The sequence below is a fragment of the Nansenia antarctica genome (assembly GCF_963989245.1).
Source record: "Nansenia antarctica genome assembly, chromosome: 3".
In the NCBI taxonomy this organism is placed as follows: Eukaryota; Metazoa; Chordata; class Actinopteri; order Argentiniformes; family Microstomatidae; genus Nansenia; species Nansenia antarctica.
Window position 1 is genome coordinate 83502465 of NC_137688.1, and position 10823 is coordinate 83513287.

Below are 10823 nucleotides of genomic sequence, written 5' to 3' on the forward strand. Positions count from 1 at the left end.
TCTTTTTTTCTTTTTGCATAACTTACCTTGTCAAAGTAATGCCTCCACTTTTGTTCTCCTAAACTTGCACCATTCTACTCAGTACTATCGTGCCACTGCTGTTGTTGACCGCTGTTACTAACTTGTGATGAATCACTGAACATGAAACATTGTTTCAAAGCAGACATTCTGGTTCTGGAGCTTTCTCTGGTCGTCCAGGCAACGGCACTGTGAAATCACAACTGAAGTCGTATGGAATGATATCGATGTCACAAATACGCAGACTTGTATATTGACAGTTGTAGTTGCAAAACAGATTTGTAGACTTGCATATTCAGAGTTGAAGTTGCAAAAAAGATTTGCAAACTTGTACATGTTTACAACTGAGTATGCGCACACACAGATTTTTGACGCGAATGTCACGCTGTATGTAAGTATTGATGTCATAAATACGCAGACTTGTATATTGACAGTTGGCGGGCGGGTGGGTGGACAGCAGGCCCATGTCATGTCTGAGGACCGCAAGTTCCTGGAAGGGGAATGTTGGGAGAGAAGGTCAGTTCATGTTTAGGCCAGCAGGTGGCGGTGACGCACAGCAGCGCTGGAGGCCCAGCAGCCGTAAAAGCGCACTGGAGGAACACAGAGAAGAAGAAGTGACATCGACAAGCGACATCGACAAACAGCAGATAAAGATGAGGTCATCTCTTCTCCTGGTCTATGAGCTGGCCTGATCCAGGTCCACATCAGACATGATCTCCTTATTGACAGGGAGGTAGAGGAGGTTTATTTGCGTCTCAACACACGGAATCATGGCAGTCTTCATGTGAGATCAGGAGGAAGCCATTATTCTACTCTGATTCCTGGTTGCAGCAATGCATTAGTGCATTAGTGCAGCAATGCATGTCTGGAGCGCAGAGGGTGAGTTATCATGCACATCTGTGTTCCTTATCAGATTAGATTAGATTAGATTCAACTTTATTGTCATCGCAGAGTATAAGTACCAGACAACGAAATGCAGTTTTGCATCCAAACAAAAGTGCAAATAGTGATATAAGAGCATGACTTAAATGTAATATACAGTGTGTGTGCAGAGGTAGTATTGTAAACATCAGTATAGTTAGAGGAATATACAGTTATGAGCTATGTACAGTTATGAGCTATATACAGTTATGAGCTATGTACAGTTATGAGCTATGTACAGTTATGAGCTATGTACAGTTATGAGCTATATACAGTTATGAGCTATATACAGTTATGAGCTATGTACAGTTATGAGCTATGTACAGTTATGAGCTATGTACAGTTATGAGCTATATACAGTTATGAGCTATGTACAGTTATGAGCTATATACAGTTATGATCTGTGTACAGTTATGAGCTATGTACAGTTATGAGCTATATACAGTTACGAGCTATATACAGTTATGAGCTATGTACAGTTATGAGCTATATACAGTTATGAGCTATTTACAGTTATGAGCTATGTACAGTTATGAGCTATATTCAGTGAGGTAGTTTATGTACAGTATCTAATGTGCAGAAGTATACAAGAAGCTATAGGAGACATGTGCAATATACAGTAGTACAAAGGTAGTAATCTAAACATCAGTAGTGCAAAGGTTATAGAGTGATCACATTAACCAGGGATGAGCAGCCATCAAAGTATTATCATTGTCATCATAGTATAGGCATTTTTCATTGAGGCATTTTTTGCCATACAGCATATATGAGTGTATCAATGTTTGTGGACATTTGTCCTCGTAAAGAAACAATAGCTTCAATATATTTTATTGTAGGCAACTTTGATCTGTGCACAGAAAAGTCAAGCCCCCAAAAGCAGTAGAAAGTATTCATATGGATCAGTGTTTCAATATACACATATAGCTTTCATTATGTAGTCACACTACAACTTACACCTTAACTGCTCCCCCTGAGACATCTTCTGCCCCTCAGCACTGCGTCTCCTGAAGACACCCGCTTTTCCCCTCTACTGTGTCCCTAAGAACTTCTATTGCCCCCTCTTGTACTGTCTAAACTAGGTTTAGAAGAAGGTGATAGAAGAAGGTTTTTCCTTCTATCAATGGCCCCCCGGGCCTGAGCTGGATTACTCTTCCTGCTACGACTAGTGGATTGATGATTCACTTGCTTAGTATTCAAATGTATTGATTGTAAGTCGCTTTGGAATAAGGCATCTGTCTGCTAAATGCCAAAAATGTCAATGTAAACTACAATGTATTGATCATTTGTGTGTCTAGCTGTCAGAGGAAGCTGGACAGGCACAGACGAGGAGGGGGAGGCGGCGGACGACCAGCTGAGGCCCGGCAGAGAGTGTCATGATCAACTTTCAGTGTCCATGGAGAGACAAGAAGGTCCCTCTTGTGACAGGCAGCACCCCGGACAACGCCTACGGGAGACACACACACCTCCAGGGCAGGAGCAGTCACTCGCCCCAGAGAGTTTCATTAGATTGCAAAACGAAAACATGTTACTAAGGCAACAGATGGTCCAACTGCAGGAACAACTGGAGCAGTCGAAAAGGACGTGTCACAGACTGAGGACGGGTGGCGAGAAATCGGCGGCGACAAAAGGACAGGTGAGGTACTGGAAGTAGTAATTGAATCCAGTGGGACACAAAGGGTTAAAATGTGTGTGATTGTGTTGAGTTATTGGGTTAGTTTCCCAGACAGTTTGCTGTCTCTAAAACAACACCCAGTATCTGGGGCTACTTCAGCTTGTCTGATAAAGCTTGTGAGGCCAAAATGTTATGTATTCAATCTGAGGTAAATAATGCATTTTTATAATAATAATAATAATAATAATAATAATAATAATATATGCCATTTAGCTGACACTTTTATCCAACGTGACTTACATTGCAGTGAGTGCATACATTTTTCAGTACATAATGGTCCCAGCGGGAATCAAACCCACAACTTAAGCGTTGTTAGCGCTATGCTCTACCAACTGAGCCATAGAGGAACAGAGAGTGTCACTCTAGGAATATGCTACTAATATGGTACGGGGGTGGGTGGCTGTGGCGCAGGAGGTAGAGCTGGCGTCTAATGATCGCAAGGTCGGTAGATCTGCGGTTCGAACCCCGGCTGGCCACATGACGAGGTGTCCTTGGGCAAGACACTGAACCCCAAATTGCTCCCAATGAGCGGGCCGGGGCTTTGCATGGTAGTCATTGGTGTGTGAATGTGTGTAAATGGGTGAATGAGAGGCCATTGTAAAGCGCTTTATAAGTGCAGTCCATTTACCATTTACTTCAGTTCGGTGCTTTGGAAGGAAAGATAAAGCGGCAAACATGTGCATATCCTTAAATGAATGAATGAATGAATTAATCTTTATTTCGAACATGATTTAAAAATAAAATAATAAATAACAAATAACTTATATGTCGAGTACAGTCCTATCAATTGTTCGAAAAGGAGTAGTTGTTCCTTCTGAACAACCAACATCTAGAAATGTCACATAAAGATAAATGGCATTGTTCGACCCCAACACCAAATCTTTTTCTCTCTTGGCTACTGGTTCATCGAATGTATATAAATGTATATATCCAAACACAGCTTCACAAATTACGGGTAGTGGCTTTGAGACTTAACGGGCCGGTTTCACAGAAGAGGCTTAAGCCTAATCCTCGACTAAAAAGCATCTTCGATGGAGATTTTACATTGAAAGTGTGACTTAGTCCTGGTCTGTGAAACCATCTCCATATCAACCTTGCATTCAGCTCGCTCGCCTATTCTTACTGTTCCGCGTCCTCCCATCTGTGTTCCAGGACATCGGACACCGGCCTGGTCTGCCGATCTCCTTCCCTGCTGAACCCAAACCGTCAGAGGTGCTCACTCCTGATTGGTCCCAGTTTGGATCCCAGGGTGCACTGCTGGACCCAAAGGTGACGCCAGTGAAGCTGGAAGACTGCAGTCAAACACTAAAGCTGAACGTCTTCACTGAAGAAGGGGAGGAAGAGGAGGAGGAGGAAGAGGAGGAGGAGGAAGAAGAAGAAGACATTGGGGATTTTGACGGTGAAGCCCAGAGTGTACCTCAGCATCCAGAGATGACATCACTGACGACATCACTGACGCCTCTGAGGAGGGTGACGGTGCTGTTGGAGGACTGCAGGTCGTTGCTGGGCAACAGAATCAACATCAAAGTTGAGGAGGAAGAGGAGCCCATTTGGGACCTTTCTGATCTCGGTATGATAACAGATCATATTAACGTCGAAGGGTTTAACGTTTGACTGTTTTGTTTTTCAAGGCAGTTCATTAGAGGAGAGTGAGAGAGGTGTGTGTCGTCCCAGTGCTGCCCGAGGTCGTTCTGACCCAGATCTAGCATTGATGCCATTAATATTAACACATTTGCATTGTTTCCCCACAGGATTTTGTGAGACTGAAAAACCCATTAAAAAATGTCTTCAACAGAGTGTGCTATCAGTGAGGTTGGGGGGGGGCGGGAGTTTGGTGCAAATCCAAAAGATTGCATCGCGGCGGGAAGTGAGTGGAAAACTAATTAGAGGGACACATTAGACTGGTGGGTGGCTAACTAACCGGATACACACTGGACTGAGAGGAACTGCACCCTCACTTTTCTTTTTATTTCTGTTCTTATCCACACAGGTGGACAGAGTCCCGTCTCGTCCGACCAAGGTGAGCCATTGCCTGCGCCAGCAAAGTCACGCCGGAGAGCGCCCGGATCCAAGAGGAATCACCACTGCCCTCTGTGTGACAAGAGATACACGAAACGATCCCACCTGAAAATCCACTTGAGAATCCACACCGGGGAGAAGCCCTTCCACTGCCCTCAGTGTGAGAAGAGATTCCCAACCGGGGCCCAACTCAAGCAACATCTCCACACGCACTCCGCGGTAAAGCCTTACCGCTGTTCCGACTGCGACGCAAGTTTCTCTTCTGAGAGTTACTTAAAGAGACACAAGGTCATCCACGACAAACGGACGCCTCTCCACTGCCCCGAGTGTGGGCGGAGTTTCTTGACCTCAGGAAGTTTAAAGAAACACAGGCGGTTGCATTCAGGAGAGAGGCCTTTCAAGTGCCTTCGGTGTCAAAAGAGGTACACCAGATCAGATCAGCTGAGAGAACACATGTTGGTTCACACGGAGGAGCGGCCGTACCAATGTCCTCATTGTGAGAAGCGGTATTTAACCTCCAGTCGTTTAAAATGTCATCAGAGGGTCGTACACGCCGTGGAAAGACCTTTCCTCTGTCCTGACTGTGGGAAGAGTTTCGCCATGCAGGGGATGCTTAACGCACACCAGCAAACTCACACTAAGGGGAAATCTCATCACTCCCTTCCTGGTGAGGAGAGTTCCGTAGGACAATCGCAACTGGAACGACATTCGCAGAAACACGCAGGAGAAGCGCCTGAAGGGTCTTACCATTGTTCAGTGGGTAGCAAGAACTTCCCCTCTGAGGAAGACCTCACGAGTCACGTTCAGGAACACGACAGTCAGAAGACGCACCAGTGCCTCGACTGTGACCAAGGGTTCTCCACGGCAGGAAGCCTGACGAAACATAGGCGGTTGCATTCGGGAGACAAGCCTTTCCAGTGTGACCAGTGTGTGAAGTGTTTCACCAGGTCAGATCAGCTGAAGGAACACGCGATGACTCACAACGAGGAGCGGCCGTACCAGTGTCCCGACTGCGAGAAGAGTTACGTGAGCTCCAAACGTTTAAAGTTTCACCAGAGGGTCGTACACGCTGTAGAAAGACCATACGTATGTACCGAGTGTGGGAAGAGTTTCGCTATGCAGGGGATGCTGAAAGCGCACCGGCAGATTCACAAGAGGGGGTCGGCTTTACCGGACAGACGTTACCAGTGCCCCGTCTGCACCCGAAGCTTCTCTGCCGAAGGAAGCTTAAAGAAACACAAACGTTTACATTCGGGAGAGAAGCCTTTCCACTGTTTTCAGTGCGAGAAGAGATTCACCAGGTCGGACGAGCTGAAGTGTCACATGAGAACTCATACGGGAGAGCGGCCGTACAAATGTCCCGATTGCGACAAGAGTTACACGTGTTCTGGACCTCTGAGGCAACACCAGATCGCGATCCATTCGGGAGAAAAGCCGTACCTCTGCGCTGACTGCGGAAAGAGGTTCTGTCTTCTCGGACGCCTCAACGACCACCAGCGGATGCACAGCGGAGAGAAACCTCACAAGTGCCCGGAGTGCGGAGAGTGTTTCCGGATTTTAAAAAGCTTGAAACGGCATCAGAGCAAACACACCGGAGAAAAACCTTTTGAGTGTCCCGACTGTGGGAAGTGCTTCAGTCGGATGGACAGTTTAAACGTGCACCGGGAAACTCACAGGCCTTCAGGAGAGTTGCCTTTCAACTGCCTTTTCTGCGGGCGGGGTTACAAGACTGAGAACGCACTCAAACGACACCTACAGGTTCACACAGGAGAGAAGCCGTATGGCTGCCCGGACTGCGGGAGATGTTTCAGACGGATAACTAGACTTAAAGCCCACCAGCTAACGCACACTGGCGAGGCTGCCTTCACCTGCTCGGACTGCGGGAAAGGCTTCAAATCGTTGTCAAATCTGAAGATGCACTATATAGTCCATTCTGGGGTGAAGCCGTTCCACTGCTCCGACTGTGGGTTGGACTTCACTCAGCTAGGGAGCTTACGCAGACACCAGTTTAAGAAACACAGTCAACAGGTCGAAGGTTAAGTCAGTTCATTGTCAGACCCGTCAACAGGGTCGATAGTTAGGATAAGTCAATATCAGACCAATGTGGCCTTTGTATTCCTTAAGTGGTTGAGATGGGTAACACTTTACATTAAGTTGCCCCTGTGTCTGTGTAGTAACATTGTAATAACAACAGGTTATTACATACCGTAGCATATCATTAGCTTCATAGCATGATTGCCTAAGTCATATTTTGGGCAAATTGACATATCTGCCTAACTCTACTCTCCAAACACTGCTGATTCACTGTGCATTATTGCCTATATCATCAGCCTATCAGAATGCTTGTTACATTCCAAAATCACTATCTGCCCAAGTCATCTCATTGACATAGGCATTTTTGACACTACACACTTAAAGATGGCTCGGCTGACCACAAGTGAAGCATGACAATTATGCTACGAGGCTAACGATATGGAGTTGAGTGGTTTGTGTTATTACACAAGTGGAATAAGGACCATCGAATTACATTTACATTTTTGCCATTTAGCAGACGCCTTTATCGAAAGGACTTACCACAAGTACATTTGTCTAAGTAAGTGAATCATCTATCCATCAGTCATCGCAAGAAAAGTAATCTGTGCTCGGGCCGAGGGCTATTGGCAGTCATAATGCTAGAAGAAGGACAAATAGTTCTCTACTGTGATGGAGAAGTCTTGGAAAGGGCAGGCTTTCCCAGGCAAGAAAAGTAGCTCAGACTTGTTAAGGTTGAGCTTGAGGTGGTGGGCTGACATCCAAGCAGAAATGTCTGCAAGACACGCAGAGACACGTGTTGCCATGTGTGACAAATGTAGCAATGTAGTACTATTTCAAGGTGATTAATTATGTTTTCATGGGAAAACTCCTAATCATTTACAAGCTATAAAATATCCTATGCAAAAAGTTAGAACAGTCCCAACTCCACTTGTCGAATAACATAAACCTTTCAACTCCATTACTAAACAATGAAATGTGCAAGGTAATAACATCTTAATACAATGTTGTAACCAGTGTAATTACAGAGTTACTACACAGGTTAATTCTATGAAAAAAAAGACTATAATATTCAGGAATCAGTATGGAATAAATGGGCTGCGGTCGTAAATTCGCTCTGAGAGTGCCGGGGGCGCACACTGGGTTCAACGTCATAAAGGGACCAAGTAATTTGATGAGGATTTCCAGAGCGAATTTACCAATGCAGCCTAAGTTTCCTTTGCTATAAGTGAGGCCTCAACACTCCTGACGTTAAGCTCTTATGTCTGGGTTCAGTTAAATCTACAGATGACATTTCAAACAGGAGCCATTGCTTTGCCTGGACAACAGTCCAAACAGTTATTTGATCTTTGGTCTCAAGTGAACACTGTTTGTTGCTGTACAAAGTGCAGTTTTGGATAATGTCAAGTTGTGCATGTGATAGTTTCATTAATTCAATCATAAACCATATAATGATTGGTTTATAGTGTACATAGCCTTTATTTATGTAAACCAGCTCCTTCCCTTCTTGTGTTTTTTTAAAGTGTTTTTTTTAAAGTTGTTTTTTCTTTCCTAACACCAGGGGAGCCACCCCTCCTAAATGTCGTTGTTTGGTACCTGTACTGTAGCAATGACAATAAAGACCATTCATTCATTCATTCATTCATAATGTCCAGCTTTTTAAATAAAATGCCTTATGTTTTGATGGAGTAGTGTCATGGGTGGACTGTATAGTGTGTATAGGCTTCTTCAGACATTGTTAATTGATAGTTTGTGTTATTTACCTGCCAATAAAGACTTACTCTATGAAAGTAATTGTTGTAGATATTTGCTTTCCTTTCTAATTGTATACTGTTATACCGTATTGCATAATACAGCCATCTCGACCCAGATAACTGACACATGGTGCTATATACTTATAAATCGAATTAGATTCTGCTACTTTCTAAAAATAAATTAACCTTCATGAGGCAGAATGCGTTTATTTGTGTAATACCACAACAGCCCGCTAGGTGGTGACATAGGCTACATTTTAATGTGGGTAACTTTCACCATTAGATTAGATTCAACTTTATTGCCATTGACAGTGTACAAGTAACAGACTACGAAATGTAGTTTAGCATCAAACCAGAAAGTGCAAATAGTGGCATTGTGAAAAAATTGTAGAGTTGAGTATAAATAATAAATAGCCTATAAAGTGTGTATACATGAGTATGATATGTACACTTATGAAAATGATATGTAGTACATATTATGCACCATTAGGAGATACATTTCAATATGATATGTACAATTATGACATGAGCTACAATGTGATATGTACAGTGCAGGGCTGTGCACAGACACTGAAAAATGGCCTGAGACCAAGCCAACTTTTCCCCCCTCTTCATTGATTAAAAGAGGTTTGGAGCCTTATTGTGTCTCACACAAAATCTTCTTTAAGAGAACTAGTCAAAATATACTCGAATACAATCAAAACCTGTGTAGTAGTGAATTATGCAAGCTGCTATTGAGCTGTAAACTACCTGTGTGATTCAATCTGAATGAAATCAGTCCATGGGATCCGCCCACGGTGCCCAGCATTAAGATGCATTATATTGTTGTTGAGTTTATCCCAAAATGCATAAAGGCCAATTTTATCTCCATCGATGCCTCACACAGAAAGGCTGCACTGCAGCTGTGTGTGATCCACTAGTCAATCAAACAGAAAAACATATTTCAGACAGAAGGAGAGCAAGGTTATGTATGGTATAAGAGGTCATGTAGACCTAATCCAGTGTTCCACAAGAGCATGCACAATAGAATATTCCATAGTCTTAGACATTGACACAAATCAGCATGATGCTGATATCACACTCTCTACTGTACAGTGTGTCCAGCTTAAGAAAAAACTAAAACAACAATGACAAGTATAAGAAATGATTGTACTTCACATGAATTGGCCGGCTCACTTTGACCTAAAAGGATACGGAGGCTTGTATTTAATGGCTCTGCCATATTTATTTACCACTTAAGAATGCCGAGAATCCATTTAAAATGCTGTCCAGTTTTTTACCTTTACTGAAATAGTGCCACTGTAGAATTACATTCAGAATTCACCACGTCTCATAATCCCACTCTCCTCTCCACCCACTCTCACACATTGTATGTTAGTTGTTTGTATTAAACCACAGTCAACAGCATTTGCCTCAGTATATCAGTCCTCATAGATTAAAGAATAGATTAAAAGTTCTAAAAGCTCTTTTTTCCCAGGCCTTTAGGCTGCTGGAGTTTCATAAAGTAGATCAACAAAACACTAATCAATATATCAATATTCACACAAACTTTTTCTGACAACATTAAGAAAAAAACACTTTAGCTACAACCTTTGTATGCAGTATCAAAACAGATTGACAATTAAAAGAATCATCTTAATCTTTTGACACAATTTAGTCTCTTTTTTTTCTTCTTCTCTTGTCTTTGAAACACTCATACAAGACAGGAGATGTGGAAAAGAAACAATATAGGAGGAAGGCGGGGGAAAACTCTCCCTCTGACTTTCCTCTGCTACACTCTTTGAAGAAGAAGAAGAAGAAGAAAAAAAAAGGTTCTTACGTTAACTAGAACCAAAAAGGGTTCTTCGGTTTGACCATGTGGGGAAACTCTTTGAAGATCCCCTTTGGCTTCCATGTAAGAACCCTTTGTGAAAAAGGATTCTCCCACGGGGACAGGCCGAAGCACCCTTTTGGGAACCTTTTTTCGAAGAGTGTATGTTTAAGAACTACAGAGTGGCAGAGGATATCCCAAGGTGCTTTGGGGGGGATTGCACAGCATATTAGTCTTTGAAAAGTCATAGACAGTAAACATGAACGAGAAAGACCACAACAACACCCCATGAACAATCTTAACAAGAGCACATAGTCAAGGCAAAGCTCGTTAGGAGAAGATTCATACTAATGTCAAGGCAAAAAACAGACCCACGTTAGTTAGAAAAGCAGCTTGGGGTTCTACAGGCTAACACACCTCCGGTCCGATCCGACTCAACCCAAACCCCACCCGGTTAAACAACATACAAATCTATAACCTCATGAGGTGAGTATCACTTATGATATATAGACAGGGATGAGATGGAGACCTCATACTGTGTTTCTCTCCTCTTTTATTTTGTTTTACTCAAGGAGGAGGGGGACGGCTCAGGGACGGC